Source organism: Ranitomeya variabilis, chromosome 2 (genome assembly GCF_051348905.1).
Source record: "Ranitomeya variabilis isolate aRanVar5 chromosome 2, aRanVar5.hap1, whole genome shotgun sequence".
Taxonomy (NCBI): Eukaryota; Metazoa; Chordata; class Amphibia; order Anura; family Dendrobatidae; genus Ranitomeya; species Ranitomeya variabilis.
In genome coordinates, this window is record NC_135233.1 from 221024712 (window position 1) to 221052382 (window position 27671).

Below are 27671 nucleotides of genomic sequence, written 5' to 3' on the forward strand. Positions count from 1 at the left end.
TTCTGAATAGTAAGTTTTTCTGGTCTGTAACATTAAAAAAAATTGTTGGAAAAAAAAAAATATCGTAAATAAAGTGTGCATAGAAAGTCGCAGTCAGAGTATGATGCGCCTGCATACCTCTGCAGTGCAGGAGAGAAGTGTAAACTTCTGCTCAGCAAGTTTTGTTGTTCCTCTTGAACAAATCCTTCAGTTAAAATTGTCATTTTAATTTTGTATTATTACATTTTTATTTTGTAAATCTATTGATGCACAGGAAAATAATAAACGTTTGTAATATCTTATCGGAGAAATTTGCTTCTTTCTCCTCCTGGACTGAATCTTCATTATCAATTCAGAGGTAAAACCTGTATGCAGTGAAGACAGATCTCCCCATAACTGAGATAGGAGATGACAGTTGGTGCTCATAATATTCTATGGAAACGCTAGAGGCCAATACAGACATTCTGCTGCACGTTCTCCTGTTATGTTTCTCCATAGGAGATGACAGTTGGTGCTCATAAAATTCTATGTCAGTAATGGCGAGATCTGACTTTACTGCATACAGATTATACCCATAAATTGAGAATGAAAGATCACTCCTGGAGGAGAAAGAAGCAGATTTCTCTGATAAGATCTATTACAAAGTCTCTTATATGAGTATGAGTATTATATGTGTATTATTGATTTATGAAACTTTGAAAAATGAATTAAAGACGGTTACCCTTTCATAGATAAGTAAGCTTGCGAGCAGGACCATCAGACCTCTTGGTATCTGTTGATTTATGCGATTGTTATGCTGTAATGTCTATTGTCTGTACAAGTCCCCTCTAAAATGTAAAGTGCTGCGGAATATGTCGGCGCTATAGAAATTAAAATTATTATAAATGTAGTCTGGAGTGCATGTTCACACAGGGATCCCACGATGAGGAAGGTGTAAAGGCGACTTCTCTTTTTCTTTCTTTGTTTTGGTGTAAATCTGCCTTCCTCTCCTGGCATCGCTGTGTGCCCAGCACCTGTACGGTGACACGAGGAGCCCCCACGGGTCTGTGTAAGGCCCCATTCACACTGACTGTGTTCCACGTACACAGCAGCCCATGTGGCTATGCACATATCCATGTTTTCTTTGTATGCGCCAAGTAAACATATAGACGTACCTTTTTTGTATTAATCGGTGGGTCCGTAAAATAAAGTTTTTACTGCTTAACCCCTTGAGGACCGTAAGTTTATTCAATCAAATTGGTTTCCCTTTCAAACAATGGGACAAAAACATACCTTTGTTCTTAAAGGGCCTTTTCAGAAAAGCTTTTCTTATACGCGGTGTCAGTAGTCCTGCCCGAAGTCTCCGCCACTGCTCGGGGTGTTTGGCTGCAGCGCTGTTGACTTGACATCAGCACTGCAGACAATTCCAGTAACTGAGCTCAGCTTCTCATGTTGAATACTGAGGCAGAGCTGCTTTTGCTCAGTGATAAGCTGCAGCGCTGTTATCGTCATATCAGCGCTGCAGACAATAACACACTCGGAGCAGAGGTGGAGACTCGGGGAGTAAAGCCCATTTTGATATATTTTTTTATAAGAAAAAAAACTTCTTCTGAAGGAGAACTACCCCTTTTAATGTGCAGGAGAACCTTGGAGTTTTAGTTTTTGAGATAGAGATATTACATTACACCGAAATATGCGTATTCCACATCCCTTCTCTGATAAACTGTTGAAGGAAAGAGCGCGAATAGTGTCTTATCTGAGAAGGTTAAAAGGTTAATCCACAGGATTGCACTCACCAGATGTAGCGGAGTTGAAGCATTGGAAGGATTCCCTGCAGCAGATCCCAGAGTCCAGGAAGGACCAGCCCGCGGTGTTCCTGATGGAGTCTTGAACTCTGAAACACGTAGAATAATAAAGCCACATGTACTAACAATTCTGGAATTCTAGTGATTCAGCAGCGCAGACATTTACCACAATTATCCCAATCTACATCCCTTCTCTGGTGACATTTTTTTGATGACCACGCCCACTTGGCTAAAAGACTAGATTTACAGAGGGCCATATCTCAGGAACGGAGAGGAGCAGGAACAAAAGAAAAGCATCATCGGATTCAGGAGAACAGCAGCTTTTATACCAGGTTAAAATATTACATATTTATAGTAAGTCTTCCTTAAAGGGAATCTGTCACCTCGTTTTTCGCATATAGGCTGCGGCCACCGCCGTCAGGGGCTTATATACAGCATTCTGTAATGCTGTAGATAAGCCCCCAGATGAGAGACGGATTTATTCCTCCTAGACATCTTAGAATATGAGCCAAGCAATTTGGTTGGTTTAGAGAGCTGCTCCACCATCGTACATTATTTATTTTACTCACATAGCGCCATTAATTCCACAGCGCTTTACAAACATTACATATCTGCCTGCTGCAATCAGAAAGGTGCTGACCGCCCCCTGAAACATGGCTGCTGTATTTGTCGGTGAGATTTCCAGATCCTCTGGCCTCACGGTTAATATCTCTACTTGTTTTTCCATTTACAATTCATTTACATCTCAGGGTTAAAACTTCCTGCTGGGGAGGAATTTTTATGCCTCCGGTTTAACCAGATACTGATTTAATCAATTTTCTCCATTCAAAGTCACCTGCCGCCGCCGTCTCTTGTTCTCCTCTTCCACAGGAAACGTGCCACACAGAAAATACCCATAACATGTAAATTTATTTATTTTTATTTTTTTGCTGTAGGGATCAAAAGTATAAGACCTGAATTAGCGCTGATGCTGCTGTCTCGGCTTCCGCCCTTTATATTGGGGCAGTCCCCACCTTCAGAATATAGATTTACTTCCTTATCCTAAAGCCGCCTGACACCCACTACTAATCTCAAAAGGGGCAAACCCTTCCTTTAGTGCTAGATTTATAGAGTATGATGTGAACGGCACAATTGCACTTTTTTTCCCTTAAATTCTGGGAAAAAAATAAAATTCAGAACTGCTTATGGCACTAATCTAAGGACATTTATGAAAAATCCATTGGATATGGCATTAATGTGTGATAGAAGCACATGCCACCACCTATTTATGGAAGCCGGGTACTGGAGAGGTGACCAAAACTGGACATCTGTTGTATGGGAATTCCACAATGTCTCCTTTTTTGAGAATTCAATTAAATGGTTAAATACATGTTGTTGATAAAAGCATATATCACTATAATGGTGACCAAGCATCAATTAAGAATGATCTCCAAAGTAGTACAAACATTAAAAACATTATCAGAAGGGTACTAGATCCTTAGAAGAGGGACTCCATTACCATAGGGTATTCCAGAACATTGGCCGCATATACAATAAAATAATTACCCTTAATGAAATGTGAGTAAGTTTCCCACTGTGCAAGGGTTAATAGAATTTCCCATGTACACTAGATATGTATGAGAGCAGAAAATCAACTATTAGTACATTTCCATTTTCCTGGGTAAATCCATGTCTGTCCCACTGTGCCTGTGTGCACAATGTTATTAAGTGATTTCCTTCTCCGGTAATTATTGCTGGAAAGTTATGTTACCTGTTACGCAGCCACGTGGAAATCCATCGGCGTCCCTCTGGCCCGACGCGCGTTTCACTGCTTCAGGAGGCGTGCAAAATCCCGTCTCCACTATGCGTGGAAACCCGCACGCGGCGGCCCTGCGACTACGGACATGCTGCGCGTCTTTTCAGATCGCAGCATGTCCGTACACCTTGCGGGGACGCAGCGTCCCCGCAAGGCATATCACAGGGCGCTATGGGAGAGAGCGATCATCCCGGATGTGAAGAGTTAACACATCCGGCATGATCGCGTCCCAGAAAGGGGGCGGGGCTTAGCGCCGATTGGTTTCGCCGCTGCGGCGATACCGCCGGCCATCCTGACAGTGGAAACATACCCTAACTGTACAGTGATATATCATTCAATATAGTAGTACATTACCCTCAATGTTGAAGGGTGTTGTTATTTTGGGCACCTCATTGTGAATAAAAGAAATTTGTTTAAAGCATGCCATGATTTTACAAAAAGAAAAAAGCTATGTATGCAGATTCTATGCAGAGCTATGTGTCTCTATGGTTACAGACTACAAACAAGCCCTGCGTAGTCAGAGCCCGCTCTCACACTGCCTTGCATCCATTTCCTAGTTCTTGCTGCTTGCATAAGTGATGTACGGTTGAAGAGACACTAAAAGTAAGGGCTACACGGTGACTTGTGGCCACCTGACAGCACAGAAGTAATGATAGTGAATGGATTAGTGTTGCAACCAGTGGAAATCCCATCCTTTGAATTCCCGCACAGCCCCATTTATTATCACTACTCGCAATGCTTTATCGTGTAGCCCTCGTCTTGATGAACGATTGCGGCTGGGAACTGAATTCTCCCTTTTTTTTCGGTGCAGTTCGGCTTTAATGTTTTTGTTTTGTGTAAATCCTTGTTATAGTGCGGTCTATGTTCGTCGCTGTGTAGGTTTGATTGCTTTATATTTAGCCCCCACATCACCGGCGTCGCACTGCGAGCCCCCATTATGCAGCTCCTATTGTCAGGGCCTACCCTTTTTTTTTTTTTTCTCTTTCCTATGGCTTTCACTGGGAATTATGCCAAGCTCATTGCGGATATGTTTTTACATCCTATTGTGCTGAACTCTGGGCTTTGTGTCAGAGGAAGGATTAGGATGAAGCATCGGGCTTGATTTTTGTGCAGCAAAGTCCAATTAAATACCATGTACTGTGCATAAAGTGGAGACGCTGGATTAGATAGACGAGACGGCCTGTGTGTGATCGTAATATCTGTACACGGAAATATACTAAAGATTCAGCCACAAGGAAAGGATTAGTCTCTTTTCTCATCAGGAGCGCACTGCTCCCTCTTCCTCCTGGCTTCTGCTTGCCAGGGGCTGATATGCTCCTGATGATAGTTTAGACCAGCAGCTGGTCCAACTTGTGTCCTCTCTGGTGCTGCAAACAGAGGCGTCTTTAGTTCTGGAGCATCGGCGAAACACAAGGACACTGAAGCCAGCAAACTCTATAGCAAGAAGCTTGTAAGCGCTGCCCTCCTGGTCTAGGAGACTGGCCACCGCTGATAGCCTGCAGAGGTGTCCGGCAAACCTTTTTTACAAGCAGTAAAGTACAGAATAGAAAATCCTTTCTGTTTGAGGGAATGGAATCTTTTTTTTTTTTTTTTTTTTCCCAGAAAATATGTAATCCATTTGTGCGAACAAAAGGGATTTTCAACTTAAAGGGAACCTGTCACCACGTTTTTGGAAGATGGGATAAAAATAGCGTTAAATAGGGGCAGAGGTGGGCGTTACATTAGTGTGTGTGTTATGCGTTTATTACCCACCTAAGTTGCCGAAATAACTTTGCAAAGTCTCCGTTTTCGCCTGTCAATCAGGCTGGTCAGGTCACATGGGCGTGGTGTCTTCACCCAGATTTGGCGTAGTTTTCCGTTGGTGGCGTAGTGGTGTGCGCATGCCCAAAATCCGGAATCCTCTTCCAGGGGATTTAAAATAGCGCGGTGTTCGTTATTGCATTGGTGATCGGTGGGCGCGGCCATCTTCCTTTGGCCGCGCGTGCGCAGAAGCGGCGCTCTGCTGGCCGCGGCTTCAGGAAAATGGCCGCGGGATGCCGCGCGTGCGCAGATGGATATCGCGGCGGCCATTTTCCTGAAGCCGCGGCCAGCAGAGCGCCGCTTCTGCGCACGCGCGGCCAAAGGAAGATGGCCGCGCCCACCGATCACCAATGCAATAACGAACACCGCGCTATTTTAAATCCCCTGGAAGAGGATTCCGGACTTTGGGCATGCGCACACCACTACGCCACCAACGGAAAACTACGCCAAATCTGGGGGAAGACAACGCCCATGCGACCTGACCAGCCTGATTGACAGGCGAAAACGGAGACTTTGCAAAGTTATTTCGGCAACTTAGGTGGGTAATAAACGCATAACACACACACTAATGTAACGCCCACCTCTGCCCCTATTTAACGCTATTTTTATCCCATCTTCCAAAAACGTGGTGACAGGTTCCCTTTAATCTAAGGACATGAACATGTGCAAATATCTTACTATATAGGTAAACCATTGCTTTCACTCTATGATGTAGACTGACCTTTTATGGAGTTTGAGATTTCAGAATGAAATTAAACTTAATTATAAGTTGATACCATTCTCAAAATGGAGCACTAATGAGTTACATTTAAGGTGGGAGAGAAAAGCGGAAGAGAAGGAGAAAGGAAAGCGTAAAAAGGACAGATGAGAAGGTGAGTGGGAAGAGAGCCGATCTGGCCAAGTAGACCCGTGATACGTATGGTCTAGAGAAAACAGGAGAGCCATGACTTAAATCGGAGATCATCTTTAAAAGATAACCATGATTTTGGTGTGAGTCCCATCTATCATAATCATGGGACATGAGAGCTTACATTCAGTCTAAATGGTTTAGTTCATTTATTTACTCTCTGGTAGTGGGCATTGTGGAAGATTTCCAGTGTCTGAGGATGATGGAGTGAGCAGTAGTGAGAAAGAGTCGTACGGTATCTTTCTTGGATGAGATGGTCGCAGGAAGTAAGTAGAGAAGTGCAACTTGAAGTGAGGGGATCAGCTTAATACCCGTAACCTGGAAAGAGATATCAAAGATTGCTTGCTAAAATGGCTGTATAAGGTGACACAACCACCATATATGTGTCATAGTGCCCACCCTAATCTTGCATCTCCAACACATCTTGGAGGATGTCGGAAAAATTGTATTTAAAAGTTTCGGGCATCTGTACCAGTGAGTTAAAATATTTAAAAAAAAAAAATTTCCCAAGCCAAGAAGGAGGTATACATCTTATGAGTGAGTTGGATATTTTGAGACGTTCGGTCTCTGATACAGTAATCTGAAGTTCTTTTTGCCAAGTGTCAAGGTACCCAGGAACGTCATCTGAGAGGGCACCCTTAAGGATCTTCTATAGGAGAGAAATAGGACGTGATGGGTGGTGGATAACTGGAGAAGAGATTGAAAGGAGGAAGAGGTAGAGGAGGGTAAGGGTACCGTCACACATTGAAATTTTCATCGCTGCGACGGCACGATTCGTGACGTCGCAGCGTCGTATAATCATCGCTCCAGCGTCGTAGACTGCGGTCACACGTTGCAATCACGGCGCTGGAGCGATGCCGAAGTCCCCGGGTAACCAGGGTAAACATCGGATAACTAAGCGCAGGGCCGCGCTTAGTAACCCGATGTTTACCCTGGTTACCAGCGTAAACGTAAAAAAACAAACCGTACATGCTCACCCGTCGGTGTCCTTCAGGTCCCTTGCCGTCTGCTTCCTGCTCTGAGTGCAGCCGTACAGTGAGAGCAGAGCGCAGCACCGCTGTGATCTGCTCTCACTTTCCGGCCGGCACTCAGAGCAGGAAGCAGACGGCAAGGGACCTGAAGGACACCGACGGGTGAGCATGTACGGTTTGTTTTTTTACGTTTACGCTTGTAACCAGGGTAAACATCGGGTTACTAAGCGCGGCCCTGCGCTTAGTTACCCGATGTTTACCCTGGTTACAAGCGAACACATCGCTGGATCGCTGTCACACACAACGATCCAGCGATGTCAGCGGGAGATCCAGCGACGAAAGAAAGTTCCAAACGATCTGCTACGACGTACGATTCTCAGCAGGGTGTCTGATCGCAGTAGCGTGTCAGACACTGCGATATCGTAACGATATCGCTAGAACGTCACGAATCGTAACGTCGTAGCGATGGAAATTTCAATGTGTGACGGTACCCTAAGCCCCGAGGAAATGTGGCTTGGATGAAGGTTTAAACTGAAAATACTCCAAACCAAGATGAGGTCAACGCCAGACAGACCCCCCTGTATGGATGCGAAAGAGGAAAACCTAGACAGATCAGCAATCGCACGTCCCAATATAACCCGGTCAACAGAATATTCGCCCAGAAAGGTGTTTTTTCCCACAGCCGGGGTTAATGGTTGGATTGTCAAAAAAGGGGGCTCATTAACGCTGGTCTGTGGGAGAGCTTCCTTCCCTCACATGATTTGTCCCAGAATGTCAGCAGGGCTTGAATCAAGGGCGGAAATTCAGACACTGGAGGTCTTAGGTGAGGAGGGACCCATGGCAGGGAGGTTAGTTCGATGGGGTAAATTACCCTTTCAGTTGATACCCACTGCTCATTGATTTTGTTATATCTCCAATCTATAATTCGTAAGAGACTGACCCCTTGGTCATAACGTTCAATGTTGGACATAGCTGCTCCTCCTTTCATTTTATTCTTCGTTAGGGTATTAAAATTAATCTGTGACTTGAGTGGTTCCCAAACAAACTTGTTGAAGACTTTTTGAAGGTTTTTAAAATCTTTTTTTAGCGATATGTACTGTTTGAAAGAAGTAGAGAAAATTTGGTAGAATATCAATGTTTATTGCATTTATTTTACCAAACCACTAGAGTTGAGAGTGATCATTAGACTTTCGGTCTTTGAGAGTCCTTTGTATCAGTGCTGTATAATTGTGAGGAAAAAGGTCTGCGGGGTTAGGTGCAACGTGGAGTCCCAGGTATTTGATTGTTTTGTGTTGCCATTTGAAAGGAAACGAGGCTTGAAGGTTAACCAGGGCGAAGGGTGAGAGAAATGTTTAGGGCCTCTGACTTCGTATAATTCTCTTTAAAATTTCAGACTGCACCGAATCGTTCAAATTCTTTGATTAGGTCCGGGAAAGAGATGTTGAGATTGGAAATTATTTTTAATAAGAGTTAAGTCAAACACATTAGGCAGTCAGCCGATCCTGCAAAAATCCTCCACTTTAGTTATTAGTATTCAAAATGGTTAAAGGGATTCTCCTCCAGGTTGGGTGATATAAGTGGGACCCAGATCTATTGGAAATTTCATGGTATATCTTATCGATATGCTGTATTGGAGCGCCCCTTTAATCCGGCTATACACATTAAATCGCAGTCAGGTGCATGTTTTGGGGGGTTTTTATAACGAGGAAGGGGACCTAAGCTTGGGAGTCAAGCGGCGGCTTATCTTCCATGGGAGGAAAGGATCAGACATGTTGAAATTCAACATGCCCATCCTTTCTCCCAACACATAAAGCAGTTGTTCTGTCCTGCTGAAATCAATGGATCGGGGCTCTTTGTAGTTAACCATACACTATTGAAAGAGAAGTTAATTATTGTGGGGAATATCAGTTAAATGATCATATAAAAGGCTAAAAACCTAAGCAGAAAGGAATTTGAGTGTTTGCTCTGGCGGCGCACGCTTTCTGAAACGGTCAGTCATCTGCCTGTGTTGTCCAAGGCTTCTGAATTGAAAGCAAATAATGAAGAAAAATTAAAAAACCCTACAATGATTTTTCCGGGACTGAATGTTGGCATTTCTACCAGTTATTAGCAGATCTGAAATAAAACAAAAGTGAACTCATCTTTCAGTTCCTTTTTTTTTTCCCCCTAAATGTAAATACCAGTTTATTAAAGTGATATTCCAGCCAGTTTGCCTCTGCTCACTGGATTGGTGATTGTTGTTAGACCTGTGTGGGTCTCGCCAATGTGACCCCCAAGTCCTGTCGTTCCATTTAATCCTCTTGGCTGCGGTTTTGCGGCAAGTTGAGGAGCAAGGGAGAATAGAAAGGGCACAAGTCTGGCGATAGGTGGAGGTCCCAATGGTGGGTGTAACATAATACGTGTTGCTGCTGGAATACTCCTTTCAAGATGCAATATAACTTTGCACTGATCCTCAGTCTATTCTATTCTCCAGAGCTGCACTCGCAATTTGCTTTTTAGGCCATTTTCACACATCAGTGTCTCCAGTTCTTGTGGTGACAGTTTTCTCACGTATCTGAGACACTAACACACATAGACCCATTCAAATGAATGGGTCTATGCACATGTCAGCGTGTTTTCACGGACCGTGTGTCCGTGTGCAAAACACGCAGACATGTCCATTTTCACACACGTGCACACGGAGAACAGTGTACACTGTCCTCTATGTGCACGTACGGCCGCCGGGGAAGAAGCGCTACTGTAAGTCGCTGTTCCCCGACGGCTGGTGCTGAATGCGGCTTTCATCCATTGTCCCCTGCTCTGCGTGCGAGCAGGGGAGAATGAATGAAAAGCCCAACGTGGTGTCCCCCCTATGTTTTTAAACCATCCCGGCAAAACTCACTGGTGCGGGCTGCTACTTTCAGGCTGGTAAGGGGCCATGGATATGGCCCCCCCAGCCTAAAAACAGCAGCCCGCAGCTGCCCAGAGAAGGCGCAATTTTGGAGCTTTGCCCAGTTCTTCACACTTGCCCTGTAGCGGTGGAAAGTGGGGTAATGAGGGGTTAATGCCACCTTCCTATTGTAAGGTGACATTAAGCCGGCTTAGTAATGGAGAGGTGTCAATAAGACACCTATCCATTACTAATCCTACAGTTGGTAAAGGGTTAATTGAACACAAAACACAGTAAGAATAAAGTATTTTAATGAAATCATACACCACAAAGTTTCCCATCTTTATTAGTCTGCCAATCCAAGCGAAGCCCTCGATCTCCTGTAAAAAACAAAAAAAAAAAAACAAAAACAATATACCCATACCTGTCCGGCGTTCAGTCAGTCCCACGCCGTAATCCATATCTGGGGGATATACAGTTTACAACTGGGAGCGGAGCTAATGTGACCGACCCCAGCTGTACTGGGGAATTAATAAAATGCAGTGAGCACAGACTCAGTGACGTCACCACTAGTTACTGAGCCTGCGCCCGCAGCGTCTTATTCATTTAATTCATCCCATTCAATCATTCTCCCCTGCTCGCTGGCAGAGCAGGGGACAATGGATGAAAGACGCGTTCAGCACCAGCCGCCGGGGAACAGCACTTACTGTAGCGCTACTTTCCCGGCGGCTGTCTGTGTGGTACTGATGCAGCACGTGGTTGTCACATGTGTGTCGCACGTAGTACACACACGGACACTGATATCTCCGGTACTGGAAATATCAGGACGTGTAAAACTGGCCTTAGAGTGGTTTTCGGTTGAAAACAAGTTATCCCCTATCCAGAAGATGGGTCATAACAAGTTGATCGGTGGGGGTCCATCTGCCCCTCGTTAGAATGGAGAGGCCGTGTGAAAATGTTCAACCGCTGCTCCATTCATTACCTGCGGGGCTGCTGAGAGCTTCACATAGCTGCACTCTGGTGTCATACCGGCCACTCCAGTTTGTACCTGGGATAAAAGTTCCCAGATCTGCCGATGGAAGCAGGTACCAGGGATCGGACTCACTAATCGGCAAGTGGAAAGTTAATAACTTATTTTCACTGGACAACCCCTTTAAGCATCTTTTTAGATGAAGATGACCCGTTAGTGCCTTTGTAAGAAAAAAAAAGTTTCCCCATAGGGTAAGTAACTTACAAATGCTCTGTGCTGACCTTGAACGGGTAATAAATACATTATGATTTCAGCTCTGAAGCTTGCAAAATTGGAAATGCAGCTCTGCAAGGCGGAATTAGAACAGTTTAAGTAAAACAATGTATCAAGTTACTAAATTTTTTCTTTTAATGACTAATAGTCATACATTTTATCTAGTGATGAGCGAATTTTCTCGTTACTCGAGATTTCTCGAGCACGCTCGGGGGGGTCCTCCGAGTATTTTTTTTAGTGCTCGGAGATTTAGTTTTTCTTGCCGCAGCTGAATGATTTACATCTGTTAGCCAGCATAAGTACATGTGGGGGTTGCCTGGTTGCTAGGGAATCCCCATATGTACTTATGCTGGCTAACAGATGTAAATCATTCAGCTGCGGCAAGAAAAACTAAATCTCCGAGCCCTAAAAATTACTCGGAGGACACCCGAGCGTGCTCGAGAAATCTCGAGTAACGAGTATATTCGCTCATCACTAATTTTATCCTTCCCAATGGGTGTCTATTTAGGAGTAATTTCTAGAAATCTTAATATGCTGCTGACATACAAATCTGATGTCTGAATTTGGCTAGTTCCGCCACGTCCATGGCTAACGTTAATGGGAACCTGTCACCTCATTTTGGCCCTATAAACTGCAGCTACCGCAATCAGGGGCTTATCTAGAGCATTCTGTAATGCTGTAGATAAGCCTCTAATGTATCCTGAAAGATAAGACAAACAAGTTAGATTATACTCAGCCGGGGGTGGTCCGGTGAGGTCCAGGTCTGATGGGTGTCGCGGTCCGGGTCCTGTGCCTCCTATCTTCATACGATGACGTCTTCTTTGCTTCCTGTCACGGCTCCGGCGCAGGCGTACTAATTTGCCCTGTTGAGGGCAGAGCAAAGTACTGCAGGGCTCAGGGAAAGGTCAGAGAGGCCCAGCACCTGCGCACTGCAGTACTTTACGCTGCCCTGAATAGGGCAAATCAGTACGCCTGCGCCGGAGCCGCAACAGAAGCAAGGAGGATGGCGACATCGTATGAAGATAAACCCGGACCGCGACGCCCATCGGACCCGGACCGCCCCTGGGTGAGTGTAATCTAACTTGTTTTTCTTATCTTTCAGATTACATTGGGGGCTTTTCTACAGCATAATGCTTATCACAGAATGCTGTAGATAAGCCCCTGATGGCGGTGGCCACAGTTTATAGGGCCAAAATGAGGTGACAGGTTCCCTTTAAAGACATAGGTGCCCACAGACCACGAAGGTATAGTGCGGATCATTGGCTAATTGTGACTCCTGTGCCATCTCCTTACTCAATGTTTTTGCATTACTTCCAACCATGGTTTTATGATGTATTTTATTATTGCAGATTCTGTTTTATGAACTGTAATTATTGTGACTCACAAATGTTTTCCTGAAATAACTCCCCATGAATCACTGGGCTGTAAATGTAATATTAGAAGGAATGTTCGGTGTACCAACACCTGTGAACCGCAGCCTGGACGTTCACACCACCACGTTCCCTCTGGTAGTGGTTGTCTTCAGGCTGTGCTGACGTTGGCATAGATTTTGTGGATGTGGTGCTCATCACCACACACCCTTCCCCTTAGAAGTATTGTTTTTTTTACTTTTTTCACCACTGGTTAGTACACCCCAAAGTAGGATCATAGTGAATAACCATCTTACTAGAGCGTTTAGTCTTCATCCAATCGTGTTTATTAGTGCTAGTACAGAGACACCATGTTTGGAGGGGTTGGTAGTAGGCACTAAATTTGGCAACCATTGCATATTGGCAAAAGTTTAATATGGTAGCACAGTTTTAGGGTATGTTTCCTCTAAATCTGTTAAATACATTGTTCACATACTCTCCATTAGATGTTTCTCCTCTGCAACCCCATCACAAGGTCACCATAGATAATTTTTACAATTAAACATGGCCAGACCTATAGACCAGTCCTGTAACAATAATTAAGCCAAAAGGAGGATGTAATTTCTATAGTAGGATCACGGTTAAGTAGCTGGAAGACCTATTCGGTGGCCGTTATCTTGGGCGTTGGCAGTAGGATCGCATGGTCTACTGGTCACAGTGCAACCGAGGGTGACATTGGATTCCAAGATCAAAGGGATCCTCTGGTGCTTGGCACAACAGCCAGTGAGTGGAATAATTTGCTGTTCAGTATGATACAGTTCTGTGGAATGTATTTTTGTTTGTGAGGATTGAATCAGCTGATCTTTCTGGAAAAACAAAATAAGATTTTGGTTCAACTAAAACACGATATGACAGACTGGTGCTGATTGTAAAGCTTTATACCAGAATACCCTTAAAATAGTGGCACATAATTGTAGAAGTACATAGTAAAGGGAAGGTATCATCAGAAAATGATGTACTTGGATACATTTGTATCTGTGATAATTCAAATTATTATTACGAAAATGAACAATACACTGGCAGTTTGTCTTCTGCAGCTCACTTGACAGCTTTGCTGTGTAGGCATGACATATTAAGCAGAGTCATGTCATCAAAAGGTAAAATTGAGTACAATTTCTGCACCTCTTGGCAGAGAAAATGCAGCTGCAAAAATGTACAATTTTGGTGCTTTTTTAGTGTAGTCAATGGTGAAAAATGCACAGAGAATTGACATGGAGCAAATTATTTTCTGCACTTCAAAAATAAGCAACGTGTGCATGGCACTTCAGGTTTCTCATTCACTTTGCTGGCATCAGGATTGCTTCAGATTTTTCTAGAAAATCTGCAAGAAAAACAAACTGACCAAATTTGCAACTTGTGCACAAGCCCTAAGGCCATGTGCACACGTTCAGTATTTTTCGCGTTTTTTTCACATTTTTCGTGATAAAAACGCGAAAAAAATGCTAACATATGCCTCCCATTATTTTCAGGGTATTCCGCATTTTTTTGTGCAAATGTTGCATTTTTTTCCGCGAAAAAAACGCATTGCAGAAAAAAAAGCAACATGTTCATTAAATTTGCGGAATTGCGGGGTTCCACACACCTAGGAATGCATTGATCTGCTTACTTCCCGCACGGGGCTGTGCACACCATGCGGGAAGTAAGCAGATTATGTGCGGTTGGTACCCAGGGTGGAGGAGAGGAGACTCTCCTCCACGGACTGGGCACCATATAATTGGTAAAAAAAAAAAAAAGAATTAAAATAAAAAATAGTGATATACTCACCTTTGATGGCCCCTGCAGTCTTCCCGCCTCTCAGGTGCACGCTGCTGCTTCGGTTCCTATAGCTGGTGTGTGGTGAAGGACCTGCGATGACATCGCGGTCTTGTGATTGGTCGCGAGACCGGTCAAATGACAGCTCACGTGACCGCGACGTCATCGAAGGTCCTGCACACACACATCATCTATAGGAACGGACGCCGCTGAGGAGATCTATAGTAAAAAGTTGGTCACACTTGTCAAACACTGTTTGACAAGTGTGACCAACCTGTCAGTCAGTTTTCCAAGCGATGCTACAGATCGCTTGGAAAACTTTAGCATTCTGCAAGCTAATTTTGCTTGCAAAATGCTAAAAAAAACTGCGAAAAAAAAACGCAAAAAAAAAAAAGCGGATTTCTTGCATGAAATTTCCGGTTTTCTTCAGGAAATTTCTGCAAGAAATCCTGACGTGTGCACATACCCTAATGGTAGCTGTTTTATACTACTGATGGCTTGCTTAGATACCGCAGAAAGTTTTTTTTACAAACAGGTAGACATGTCATAAAGGCATGTCAGAAGTTTGGATTGTGGTGCTCCAGGTGCTGAGCCCCCTCACAGATCCCTAGAGTAAAGTGAGTGCTGTTTTAGGCTATGTGCACACGTTCAGGGATTTTCACGTCTTTTTTCGCTATAAAAACACTATAAAACCACAAAAAAAAAAAAAATTAAGCATCCTATTATTAGAATGCAATCCGCAATTTTTGTACACATGTTGCGTTTTTTTCCGCTGTGGAATCGCATCCCGGAAAAAAACGCAGCATGTTCATTCTTTGTGTGGAATCGCGGGGATTCCGCACACATAGGAATGCATTGATCCACTTACTTTCCGCATGTGGCTATGCCCACCATGCGGGAAGTAAGCGGATCATGTGCGGTTGGTACCCAGGGTGGCAGAGAGGAGACTCTCCTCCAGGCCCTGGGAACCAAATAATTGAAAAAAAAATCGTGATATTCTCACCTTCCGGCGTCCTCGGCAGTCTTCCCGCTCATTGTGATGCTCCTGTTCCCAATAATGTCTAGCGGCAATGACCTGTGATGACGTAGCAGTCTCACGAGTCCACACCTGTATAATAAAGTCTTCACAAGCATCTATTAAGAGTGTGCGGCGATTGAACATTACTCTATTACGGGGATTGCCATCCCACTTCCCCAGCGGATCTCAGCAAGAGTGCTCGCCACACTACCCGTCTTCTAATTGTGTAATTGTGCCAGATCAGGAAATTTTTGGATGAATCGCAGCTGCCCCTCTCGTAACTTCAGACCCCTCTATCAAGAGTCTGATGAAACTGAAAAACTTTACAATCCAATTGATCAAAAAGCAGCAGTCATAGGGAATTATTGAAAAAGCCATGGGGAGGGGGATTCTCAGGGGTTAGTTTCAAGCCTATTAATGTCAGACATGTCCCAAAGGAAGAGTTTGCGCTTTAGTTCTTTTTGTGACCGAGTTTCGCATTAGGGGCTTGTTTCCCGATAACCGTCGCTGCATTGACCAGCATGTGAGCTGTGTGCGACTCTGTATGAGCGGTTTGGCTTCTATTACATAAGTGATCCGTTCTCTGGATGACTAATATTTTAATCTGTCATCGCTGTTTGCTTTTCACTTATTTACATGGGAAAGAGGCCGGTTGCTGCTGTTCAGACTTGAAGTAAAGCTCCACCTATCAGTCGCGTTGGCTTTATAGTCTGCAGTCATTTCAGTTTGTGTCGGCTTCCTAGAAACCATCAATAAATTGATGTTGACTGATCTGTTATGCTAGGAGGCTCCAAACTGAGTCTTTGTTGCAGAATCCATCCAAAAAAGTAAAAAAAAATTTCACCATAAACTATTGGAAGATTAAATGACCCTAATATAGTCAAGTGTCTGTTGGGCACCATTGCTGTCTGTCGTGTGATGGATCTAGTACAGCTTTGCATTATTAATAATATTAGTATTGTATAATAGTTTAATATTGTAACTGAATAATATATATTTTTGTTATTTTAGCTTGTAGCAGCAACTCTTTAGATGTGGTTTTTTTTTTTTTTTTTTTTTTTTTTTTTTTTATGCAAATGAAAATTGATTGGAAAAACTATTTAAAAAAAAAAATGTTTTTGAGTATGAGAGGGGTTTCTATTATTACGCTTACGGTATAAAATGCCATTAATTCTGCAGCAATTTATCCCAAAAATCCCCCCCTCAGATCTTCCGAAATTCATTATTAATTTTTTTTTTTCTAATTTCCAGTATATTCAGTTAATCGATAACAGATGATCTGGCCTTTTTCTTCCGAGAAGTTCCCTTTAGTATCAGTTCCTCAGAATTTTTCTGGAATGCTCTATCACTTTTTTTCTCTTTCAAATCTTGGAATATTCATTACTTGCAGATGTCCAAATGAGTGGTGTATATATTAAAAAAAAAAAAAATTCTGAAATTAAAGTGGCGGCTTTGCATATGGAGGTTCTCTTTATGATAACAGTGTATTCAGTTTGTTACCAATTCATTACAAATGAGCTGTCAACGTTTCTTTTAGCAGGATTTTTGTACCATTTTCCTTCAAAGCAGAATTGGTGGGTGCTGTTGGACTTTCTGAACGCCCCCCCTCCAAATTGCTAGTCTGTGGTCAGTTTGCTTTTTTAGAAAGGGAATGAGACCCTTTAAGGGGTTGTCCATGTTTGTAAACTAATGGTATAAAATTAAAAAAAGGCTCACCTGTTAAAGGGCTATTCCAGGATTATGATATTGATGACCTATCCTCAAAATAGGTCCTCAATATCAGATTGGTAAAAATCTGACCCTCTACACCAGCACGGATCAGCTGCATTAAGGAACAGCGGTTTGAATATAAACCATTAACGGAGCTGAGAAAAGCACAGCGCCATTCAAAATGTAGTGGCCGATCTAGGGTATAGCATCTCCTACTCTATGGAAGTTAATAGAAGCGGAACAGCAGTACCTAAGAATGGCCACTACACTTTTATGGCGTTGTTGTTCTGCTTTCGTTAATGGTTTTACATCTAAACTGCTGCTCCTAAAACAACTGATCAGTGGTGGTACCAGGTGTCCTCATCTGGGTCTCAGATCCATTAATCTCTTAATCCTGGAAAACTCCTTTAATTTCCCTTGCCTTTTCAGTGCTGCTGCTCCGATGACTCCCGCCAGTCTTTGTTTACTTTGTTGCAGTGATGGTGTTCCGTACAGTCACATGACGCTGCAGCCAATCACTGGCCTTAGCGGTTATGCTGTCATGTACAGAGACTGCTGAAGTCAGTGGACAAGTAGATATACATCCGGGACCACAGGAGCGTTGGCACTGAAATAGAGGCTGGATCTATCATTCTAATTGTGGTTTGTATTTTTTTTTATTCTTAGTTTTATTAAATTTCCAATTTATTTATTTTTTTAATCCTTGAAACCCGTCTAAGGTAAGGATATACTGTATACATATATCCATGTCTTTTGCTGTGTATTTGATTGATGTTGAAACAATGAACTCTAATTTCCGCAGCCGTGACTACTACAAACGGCCAGCTACGGATTACGGCCACCTATTAGATAATCCATCTTAAGAACCATGTCCAAAATATGTAAGCAGAAATTAATTGATATTGGCATAACGTGCGAGCTTCACACAGGGGGCGTCTTGAGCACAATTCCTAATTAACAGAACATCTGGCTCATCCCAAATACATGTCTCCAGGAGAATTTTGTAATTTTTTTTTTTGCTGCTCTGGATGAAACATGTTTATAATTTTTTTTTAATGTTTTTATACAAATGCGAGAATTACAGTATCTGATAGATATTAACATGTGAACACAGGAATTTTATATTTAAGGTATAAGTCCCCAGAATGACAAGAAGATCCATATTAATGCTGTCTCTTTTGGGGTTACTTAACCATGAATGTCATGATGTGTGAACCTTTCCTTAGTCGGCGTATAATATTGGACACCAGCTACTGTCTGACTCTCCATTGATGGCATATGTAGGTGGAAGGAAGGATTGGGCATCTTGATTTTCAACATGCCCTATCCTTTTGTTGTCAGAGGAGATAATAGGTGTATGACGCATGCAGACGAGGTGTTTTGTTTTCAAGGGATATAAGCCGCTGCAAGAGAGAGTGGTCTGCTTACCCAAGCGCTCATGTGTTTGAGGAGGTCAGGATGGGAGAGTTAACACTTGTAAAAAAAAAAAAAAAGAAAAATAAATTTATATTAAATGGAAAGAGGGGTGATATCAAAAGGAGAATGTAATGTATGCAGGGCACACGTTTGAAGAGCTAAAGCCAGTAATGAAGGGAGACCAAAATCAATAAAAAAAGATATTGGGGGTATGACAAAAGAAAAGTCAAAGATGCTATAGGATTTTTGTAGGATGAAAAGGGTGAAATGGTCAAAAATGATGTTGAGAAGGCCAAACTTTTCAATTCCTATTTTGCATCTGTGTTCTCTAAGAAAGCAATTGTAACATCAACTGATCTTCACGGTGCCATCGAAGGAATAAACGAATCCACACCATCTATAAACAGAGAGATGGTGAGGGAACAAATTTAATTTAAATGAATTTACGTCTCCTGGTCCAGATGAATTAAATTCTAGTGTACTGAAAGAGTCAGCAGAGGAAATTGCAGAACCACTAGCCAGAATCTTTGAAAACTCCTGGAGAACAGAAGTCCCAGAAGATTAAAAAAGTGCAAATGTCCCTATTTTCAAAAAGGGAAGAAGATAGAGCCAGGAAATTACAGGCCAGTGAGCCTTACTTCTGTACCAGGAAAGATTTTTGAACAAATTATTAAACAGCATGTATGTAAGTACTTGAATAAGAATACAGTAATTAAACAGAGCCAGCATGGGTTTGTAGCAAACATGTCATACCAGATTAGTCTAATTTCCTTCTATGATGTTATCACTGACTTGGTGGATCAGGAAAATGTGGTAGATGTAGTATATCTCGACTTCAGCAACGCATTTGATTAAGTATCTCATACTATCCTGAGTGAAAAAAATTACCAAGTATGGGATTGACAAGGCTACAGATAGGGGAATTCGTAACCGGCTCAGTGATCGTACTCGGAGAGTGGTAGTAAATGGTTGCACATCCAATCGGAAGAGTGTTTCAAGTGTGGTAACACAAGGCTCTGTCTGGACCCAGTGTTCAGTGTAAATGATCTACATAAGGGAATTGAAGGTAAACTAATCAAATTTGCAAATTATGCAAAGCTAGGAGGGATAGCTAATACTAGAGAAGACAGAGAAAGGATTCAGAAGGATCCTGATAAGCTTGAACAATGGGCAGCAACCAATAGAATGGTATTTAACAGGAAGTAATTTAAGAATCTACATCTGGGCAATACAAACTAAAATTACATACTGTAAAGTGTAAAATTACAGTGTTATTACTGTAGTATTACTGTAAAATTACAAACTGTAAAGCACTGCGGAATATGTTGGCGCTATATAAATAAAGATTATTATTATTATTATTATTATTATTATTATTACATCTGCAGAATGGGAGAAATAGAACTGAGCAACAGAACGTGTGAAAAAGACTTGGTGTGGAGAAACGGGGTCAGTGGGTTCTCTCGTCCGCTGGCCCGGCTGTCTTTAGCAAGACTGCATGGACCACGGCTCATACCACTGAATGCCCGCGCTATCTGCCCGTGGGCAATACACTACACAGACCACACAGGGTTAAGGTAAAACAGTGTGGCAATACTTTATTGAACCACAACACACAATAGCAAACAGAACAATCCCACCATGGCTGGAATTGTATGGTTACATGGGCGCATATAAAATATCACTGCGTCTCCACGTATTTCCAGTATGACATAATGTCAGCGCTCCCAGGGTCGCTACTCCATCTGTGGATGAACGCACAGAGAAGGGGTAACGACAAGCATAGGGAGATGACCAAGAACTGTCCATAGAGTCCATACAAGGTCCAAAGCCAGTTGACACGAGAGTCACCACCTGGCTTATCTGAACATCTCCATGGAACCAGGCGACCAGCGGGTCCCAACCCTGGCTTTCTCCAAAGAGATCCATGGTTCAGAGATGGTCACTGGATCAGATCTGTGTCCTTCCAACCGGAGCCGAAAGCCCCTGGGTTGTTTCCTATAGAATCCTAGATCAGTGTCCCTCGTGATGGTGCCATGATGAATTGGCTGCAGTCCTTTCTCTTGTCTGTTGGGTGGTTTGCAGAATGTCTGGCTGGTAGCTCTGTATAACTTCAGACTGCCAGGATGTGATCTCAGAGTCTCTTTATTAGTCCATGAGCCAAGAACCAAATTTGACGATATCGGTACCAAGCGGAGTGACTAATTCTCTTTGGTATTTTTAGGTAGATGCATGTCTGTAGTTTATTTTTTGATATGATAGCCCTTACATATACGTAGCTTATTAACCCCTTCAGCCCTAGGCCTATTTGTACCCAAGTGCCTAAGCCAATCTGACCTGTGCCACTTCATGGGCTAATAACTTTGGAACGCTTTCACCTATCCAAGCCATTCTGAGATTGTTTTCTCGTGACATATTGTACTTCACGTCAGTGCTAAATGGGAGTCAATATATTTTACCTTTCTATATAAAAAAATGCTAAATATTCGGAAATTTTGGAAAAATCGGCAATTTTTTAACTTTGAAATTCTCTGCTTTTTACAAAAATACTGATACCCCCCATAATAGTTATTAATTTACACTCCCCACATGTTTACTTCATATTGGCATCATTTTGAAAATGAAACCTTATTGTTTTACGACGTAATAGGGCTTATAGTTTTATGCGCAATTTTTCACATTTACAGCAAAACCCACTTTTCAAAGGACCAAGTCACTTCTGAAGTCACTTTAAGGGGCTTACATAACAGAAACCACCCATAAATTACCCCATTTTGCAAACTACACCCCTCAAGCTGTTCAAAACTCATTTTTAAAAACTGTTAACCCTTTAGGTGTTCCACAGGAATTTTAGCAGAATGAAGGCGAAATTTCAAAATTTCATTTTTTTTCCAGATATTACATTGTAATCCAATTTTACCTGCAACCTAGCAAGGGTTAACGGCAAACCCAAACTTGGTTACCCTAATTCTGCAGTTTATAGAAACACCCCACATGTACTCGTAAACTAAAGTATGGGCACACAGCACAGCTCAACACGGAAGGAGCGCTATGTGGTTTTTGGGTGGCGGATTCACTGGAAGAAATCTAGGGGGCCATGTCACATTTGAAGGCTGCCTGAGGTACCCCCACAGTGGAAACCCCAAAAAGTGACCCTATTTTGGAAACTACACCCCCAAGGAATCTTTTAGGGGGTATAGTGACCACTTTGACCCAACCAGTGTTTCACAGTAGTTGGAAACACTTGGTTGAGAAAATGGAAAAAGTGCATTTTTTACATGAAGGTGTCATTTTAGGCTCATTTTTTTATTTTTAAGAGGTGTACCAGCAAAAAATGCACCCCACTATTTGTTCACCAATCTCTCCCGAACACAACAACACCCGATATGTTGTCGTACACTGCAGTATTGGGGAACGGCAGGCCTCGGAAGGGAAGGAGCGCCAAATGACTTTTGGAGTGCAAATTTTACTGGAAGAAATCTAGGGGGCTATGTCACATTTGAAGACACCCTGATACCTAACCTATTACTATGCCACAATGTCTCGGCTGCCCATAGAACACCCAGAGGTCCATGAATACTTCATGCAAGGTGGCTTTTCGGTCCAGATCGGTAGCAAGAATCCTTTTGGACGAATTCCTGTGGACCAGACCATTGAAGAGACAATCAACAAAGACACCCAGACACCAGGGGGCACAAAAGGCTTCAGCCTCAAAGTTGGAGCTGTTTCCAGGTTCTACCTGACATCAGAGTACCGCAGTATGTACTTGAGGCAGCTGAGGGCCCTGGTAGGCCAACAATATACTGACTTCAGCCATTCAGACCTACAGGTGTCTAGGATTAGAAGAGATGAAGCCGATGTCCAATCTTTCGTTCAACTGCTGGAGACAGGTTGGGTGAACCCCTTCAACAAAGAGCATAATGGTGAACTTATCAGTTTGTCAACAGCGACTGTAGCACCACCAGATGTAGCCAAAGACCTTCAAGGGGCATACAGTATAGGAGAGGATGCATATCAAACATTCAAGGATGAGCGTTTGGGTACCGATAAGCCAACTACATTGTTTCATGACAAGATGACGAAGAACAAACTTAAAACGTTCTCTAACATCCAAATGAAGACACGCAGACAAGGTCTTGGCAAGGAGGTAATTTTGAAGGCTGACAGAAACCTATTTGGCCAGATGATACTTGTAGCTGAGAACAGAAAGCTACAAATGAGTGATGTCTTGACTCATCCCCTGGGTCCATTGCCATGGGCACTTGCCAATGGTGATGGGTCTATCCGCAAGACCAACAAGGCTGCCCTCGCAAGGGAGTTGGAGAGGAATGCTCGTCCTGCAGAAGTGATCCCCGAGCCCTCTGCAACCATCATTGATGGGATGAGCCTGGTTCAGAAACTGAAGGGAAACAATGCAACATTTGGCCAGCTAGCAGGCACAGCAATGAGTCGCGCTATCCATGAGGGTGCTAAGAGCAAGCGCATTGATATTGTCTTTGACGTCTACAAGGAGACATCCATCAAAGATACAGAAAGAGTCAACAGATATGAAGGCACAGGGATCCATTTCAAGAACATTCAACATGGGCACAACATCCAGCAGTGGAAAAAGCTTCTAAGTAGTTCCTCCAACAAGGCAAGTCTCATAAAGTTTCTGGTAGAAGAATGGAAGGCGAAACACCACAGGGAGAAGCTTGAGGAGAAGGAGCTGTATGTCACATGTGAGCAGCTCTGCTTTAAGATCACCAAAGAACAGTGGGAAGAGGCTGCTGACCTTAAGTCAAATCAAGAAGAAGCAGACACACGCCTCCTTCTCCATGCTCTTCATGCAGCAGAATCTGGTTACAAGTCGGTCATCATCACTTCGGAGGATACTGATGTCATGGTCCTGTGTCTGGGCATGTGCCACAAAATCCCATCCCACCTGTTCCAGAAATGCGGTACACAGAACCGGACAAGATTCCTGGATATCACCACTCTGAGCCGAACATTGGGAGGCAGCGTATGTGATTCATTGATTGGTATGCATGCATTTACAGGCTGTGACACCGTCAGTGCATTCGCTGGCCGTGGGAAGATGACGACACTCAAGCAGTTGAAGATGAACAAGACATACCAGGATGCCTTTCAGGAAGTTGGTCGTTCATGGGAAGTGTCTACCGAACTTTTTGAGAAGTTACAGGAAATCACCTGCCACATGTACCTGCCAACTACCCAAACAACTGAGGTAAACAGGCTCCGTTATCAGCTGTTCTGTGCCAGACGTGGAGTGGTAGAGTCAAGTCAACTCCCTCCTTGCCAGGACTGCCTTTTCATGCATGCACTGCGTGCAAACTACCAGGCTGCGATCTGGAGGAGAAGTCTGCAGAGCCAGCCATGGGTTGCAAACCCAACAGACTGCGGTTGGATGATAGATAACGACGGAAAGCTTGTTGTCAAGTGGATGCAAGGGGCACCAGCACCAGAAGCTATTATACAGCTACTGTCCTGCAAGTGTGTGCGGTCATGTGAACTTCCTCAGTGTACTTGCCTCAGCAATGGCCTGAAGTGCACAGACATGTGCAGATTACAGACATGCCAGAACAAGGGTACTGAAGACGAGCCAGTAGAACAACAGTCAGATTCAGAGTCCGATGTTGAAGATATTATGGAGTAACATATATATATATATATATATATATATATATATATATATATATATATATATATATATATATATATATATATATATATATATATATATATATATATATATATGCACATGACATGTTCAGTGTGTATTTACATAACTTGGATTAAATTTTGTTACAAATACTACATCTAGTCACTCCGGGTGGTACCGATATCGTCATATTTGGTTCTTGGCTCATGCTAAAATTCCTGTGGAACACCTAAAGGGTTAACAGTTTTTAAAAATGAGTTTTGAACAGCTTGAGGGGTGTAGTTTGCAAAATGGGGTAATTTATGGGTGGTTTCTGTTATGTAAGCCCCTTAAAGTGACTTCAGAAGTGACTTGGTCCTTTGAAAAGTGGGTTTTGCTGTAAATGTGAAAAATTGCGCATAAAACTATAAGCCCTATTACGTCGTAAAACAATAAGGTTTCATTTTCAAAATGATGCCAATATGAAGTAAACATGTGGGGAGTGTAAATTAATAACTATTATGGGGGGTATCAGTATTTTTGTAAAAAGCAGAGAATTTCAAAGTTAAAAAATTGCCGATTTTTCCAAAATTTCCGAATATTTAGCATTTTTTTATATAGAAAGGTAAAATATATTGACTCCCATTTAGCACTGACGTGAAGTACAATATGTCACGAGAAAACAATCTCAGAATGGCTTGGATAGGTGAAAGCGTTCCAAAGTTATTAGCCCATGAAGTGGCACAGGTCAGATTGGCTTAGGCACTTGGGTACAAATAGGCCTAGGGCTGAAGGGGTTAATAAGCTACGTATATGTAAGGGCTATCATATCAAAAAATAAACTACAGACATGCATCTACCTAAAAATACCAAAGAAAATTAGTCACTCCGGGTGGTACCGATATCTGGCCCGGCTCATGGACTATATACCCAAGGCATGTAAGCTATTTTTAGAATTACCCAGGGTCTTTCAGTCCAACATCAAGATAAGTTAAACAATGGTCATGGGATTAAGTAGCACTATTAGCATATAAGCACACATCAATAAACAAAGCTTAAAGGTACCGTCACATTAAGCGACGCTGCAGCGATATAGACAACGATGCCGATCGCTGCAGCGTCGCTGTTTCATCGTTGTGTGGTCGCTGGAGAGCTGTCACACAGACAGCTCTCCAGCGACCAACGATGCCGAAGTCCCCGGGTAACCAGGGTAAACATCGGGTTACTAAGCGCAGGGCCGCGCTTAGTAACCCGATGTTTACCCTGGTTACCAGTGTAAATGTAAAAAAAACAAACAGTACATACTTACATTTCGGTGCCTGTCGCGTCCCCCGGCGTGAGCTTCCCTGCACTGTGTAAGCGCCGGCCCTAAAGCACAGCAGTGACGTCACCGCTGTGCTTTGCTTTACGGCCGGCACTGACACATTCAGTGCAGGAAGCTCTGAGCAGCCGCGCGGACGCCGGGGGACGTGACAGACATCAGAAGGTGAGTATGTAGTGTTTTTACTTTTACAATGGTAACCAGGGTAAATATCGGGTTACTAAGCGTGGCCCTGCGCTTAGTAACCTGATATTTACCCTGGTTACCATTGTAAAACATTGCTGGCATCGTTGCTTTTGCAGTCAAACACAACGATACACGCCGATCTGACGACCAAATAAAGTTCTGGCCTTCTAGCTCCGTCCAACGGTGTCACAGCAGGATCCAGATCGCTGCTGCGTGTCAAACACAACGATATCGCTATCCACGGATCGCTATCGTTATCGTTGGAAAGTTGGTCAGTGTGAAGGTACCTTAACACACTCAATGTACAGTCACTATTACAGACTTACACAGTATGTTAGATAGTATATCAGTGGGCAAGTCTGTCTTCTTGACCCACCAGACATAAACACTTAAATTCACAAGCCAATATTCAGATAAAAAGCCAGTTCTTTTGGATTTGCAAAAACATGGTTGTCTGGGAAATTAAGATACAATCTGGTTTCTTCACACTTGGGTATTTTAATAGATCACAGGCTGCACATGAGTTAACAGTGGGATGCAGCAAACAGGATGTATTAAGAGAAGCATAGTCTAGATCACGTGAAGTAATTATCCCCCAATACTCCTCCTTGGTCAGGCTTCATCTGGAATACAGTTTCCAGTTCTGGGCAGATGTAAATCATTCAGCTGCGGCGCTGAAAACTAAATCTCCGTGTACTTACAAATACTCGGAGGACACCCGAGCGTGCTCGGGGAAATCTCGAGTACCGAGTATATTCGCTCATTACTAGACTTAATCGCTGTCTACAAATATCTGAAGGGCTGTCACAGTGTGGAGGGATCATTATTCTCATTTGGACATGGAAACACGAGAAGCAATGGAATGAAACTGAAACAGAGATTATCCAGATTAGAAAAAAACTTTTTGACGGTGAGGGTGATCAATGAGTGGAACAGGCTGCCATGAGAGGTGGCGAGTTCTCCTTCAATGGAAGTCTTCAAACAGAGGCTGGATAGACATCTGTCTGAGATGGTTTAATGAATCCTGCATTGAACTGGGGGTTGGACACGACCCTGGAGCTCCCACCCAACTCTAGCACTCTAGGATTCTTTGATCTTGTCTTTAAGGTGCAGTTACTCTTTTATTAGCTTTTACTTCAGACCCTTGCATGGTCCGGGGTTATAATGTTTGGGTCCTTTAGTCAATCCCTTAACACTAGTGCTTCACCAGTCTACAATAATGTTAAGCCTCACCAGACAGACCAAGATCTTGGCATCACCACCTATAAAAATACAGTGCCTACAAGTAGTATTCAACCCCCTGCAGATTTAGCAGGTTTACACATTTGGAATTAACTTGGCATTGTGACATTTGGACTGTAGATCAGCCTGGAAGTGTGAAATGCACTGCAGCAAAAAAGAATGTTATTTCTTTGTTTATTTTTTTTTTAAATTGTGAAAAGTCTTTTCAGAGGGTCATTTATTATTCAACCCCTCAACCCACCAGAATTCTGTTTGGTTCCCCTAAAGTATTAAGAAGTAGTTCAGGCACAAAGAACAATGAGCTTCACATGTTTGGATTAATTATCTTTTTCCAGCCTTTTCTGACTATTTAAGACCCTCCCCAAACTTGTGAACAGCACTCATACATGGTCAACATGGGAAAGACAAAGGAGCATTCCAAGGCCATCAGAGACAAGATCGTGGAGGGTCACAAGGCTGGCAAGGGGTACAAAACCCTTTCCAAGGAGTTGGGCCTACCTGTCTCCACTGTTGGGAGCATCTTCCGGAAGTGGAAGGCTTATGGAACTACTGTTAGCCTTCCACGGCCTGGACAGCCTTTGAAAGTTTCCTCCCGTGCCGAGGCCAGGCTTGTCCGAAGAGTCAAGGC

The 27671-nt window shown here is 43.0% G+C and overlaps 1 protein-coding gene across 2 annotated transcripts in view; it reads left to right on the forward strand.

Moving 5' to 3' along the window:
- IRAK1 (interleukin 1 receptor associated kinase 1) overlaps positions 1–27671 on the forward strand; it is a 94948-nt gene that overhangs the window by 17830 nt on the left and 49447 nt on the right. Inside the window, exon 1 of one of the 2 annotated variants that reach the window (XM_077283678.1) lies at positions 17857–17879. The exons of the other annotated variant lie outside the window; for it this stretch is intronic. The gene's annotated coding sequence lies outside the window, so the exon portion shown is untranslated. Of the gene's footprint in view, positions 1–17856; positions 17880–27671 lie in introns of those variants that run through there. 2 annotated transcript variants of the gene reach the window in all.